Here is a 2,308-nt window from a genome sequence, read left to right as displayed (position 1 = left end):
CCTAACCCTAACCCTAACCCCTAACCCTAACCCAACCCTAACCCAAACCCTAACCCTAACCCCAACACCCTAACCCTAACCCTAACCCTAACCCTAACCCTAACCCCTAACCCTAACCCTAACCCTAACCCTAACCCTAACCCTAACCCTAACCCTAACCCTAACCCTAACCCTAACCCTAACCCTAACCCTAACCCTAACCCTAACCCTAACCCTAACCCTAACCCTAACCCTAACCCTAACCCTAACCCTAACCCTAACCCTAACCCTAACCCTAACCCTAACCCTAACCCTAACCCTAACCCTAACCCTAACCCTAACCCTAACCCTAACCCTAACCCTAACCCTAACCCTAACCCTAACCCTAACCCTAACCCTAACCCTAACCCTAACCCTAACCCTAACCCTAACCCGAACCCGAACCCGAACCCTAACCCTAACCCGAACCCGAAACTTAACCCTAACCCTAACCCTAACCCTAACCCTAACCCTAACCCGAACCCTGACCCTGACCCTGACCCTGACCCTGACCCTAACCCTCACCCTCACCCTCACCCTACCACTTCTAACCCTACCACTTCTAACCCTACCACTTCTAACCCTACCACTTCTAACCCTACCACTTCTAACCCTACCACTTCTAACCCTACCACTTCTAACCCTACCACTTCTAACCCTACCACTTCTAACCCTACCACTTCTAACCCTACCACTTCTAACCCTACCACTTCTAACCCTACCACTTCTAACCCTACCACTTCTAACCCTACCACTTCTAACCCTACCACTTCTAACCCTACCACTTCTAACCCTACCACTTCTAACCCTACCACTTCTAACCCTACCACTTCTAACCCTACCACTTCTAACCCTACCACTTCTAACCCTACCACTTCTAACCCTACCACTTCTAACCCTACCACTTCTAACCCTACCACTTCTAACCCTACCACTTCTAACCCTACCACTTCTAACCCTACCACTTCTAACCCTACCACTTCTAACCCTACCACTTCTAACCCTACCACTTCTAACCCTACCACTTCTAACCCTACCACTTCTAACCCTACCACTTCTAACCCTACCACTTCTAACCCTACCACTTCTAACCCTACCACTTCTAACCCTACCACTTCTAACCCTACCACTTATAACCCTACCACTTATAACCCTACCACTTAGTTTTGGGGGAAGGTCCATTCTGAGCACTTGAGTTTCCAATTAGGCTTACTTTTACTTCTAATGTCTGCCTACATGCCCATGAGGAGAAACCTCTTCACCAAGCATGGTGAACCAGTGCAATTCTCTTCCACAGAAAGTTGTTGAGGCCAATTCACTAATTATATTCAAAGAGTTAGATATAGTTCTTGCTACTCGGGGGATCAAGGGCTATGGCAAGAAAGCAGCAATGGGGTACTGAGGTTGCATGTTCAGCCATGAACTCATTGAATGTTGGTGCAGGCTTGAAGGGCCGAATGGCCTACTCCTGCACCTCTTCGTTTCTAAAAGAAACTGGACCTACAATTTAACTATGATCTGCCTATTTAGGTTTACCTTCAGCTTATGCTTTCGGGCAAGGGCGTGTTAGTGTCTCTAGATTGAGATTTAAGTTATTATATTTTCAAGAGTCTATTTAAGTTCAAATTAAGCTATAATTTGCATCAGGGTCTGTAGGTTTTTGTTAAAATTTAGGGTTAGGTCAGCACTGCATTTTGACTAATGGGAGTCATGCGCATCACACTCCTTTCCCACCCAATGGGTGTTTGGGGTCTATAGTACATGGTGACTGGCCGTTTTCATCCATTCAAGCCACTAGTCCTCATTTCATGGCCCTCATTTATGTAATCCACATCTGCAACATCCACTAGTTCCCCTTTATCTACCTGCTCGCAACACTCAACTCAACACTCCCATTGCATTGTTTCATACAATTACCTGACTCTCTCTCTGCCCCACAACTCCAGAGACTACTCAGGACCAGGTTTAGTTCATTGCATTGCTGTGACCTCCCAATGTTATGGGCCAACCTGACATTCAATTCCTATAACATTTCAAAAACGTCAGTCAGAAACCTGTCCTGAGTCACTTCCTTAGTTTGTTGGTCAGTTAAAATTGGGACCACTTTTGTCAACTTGTCCACGAAAACCAAATATTTATCCCTTGTGGTGGGCAGGTCTGAAAAGCCACCTGTAACAATGCCACAATTGACATGTTTGTCCCACAGGAGCCTTATGGGGGTTAGGGTTGAGCCATACCAGTTATCACCTGCATCTGCCCTCAAACAGGCCCACCATCTCATCTACTTCCT

Source organism: Pristiophorus japonicus, unplaced genomic scaffold, assembly GCF_044704955.1.
Source record: "Pristiophorus japonicus isolate sPriJap1 unplaced genomic scaffold, sPriJap1.hap1 HAP1_SCAFFOLD_670, whole genome shotgun sequence".
Classification (NCBI taxonomy): Eukaryota; Metazoa; Chordata; class Chondrichthyes; family Pristiophoridae; genus Pristiophorus; species Pristiophorus japonicus.
Note: the sequence above shows the minus strand (reverse complement) of the source record.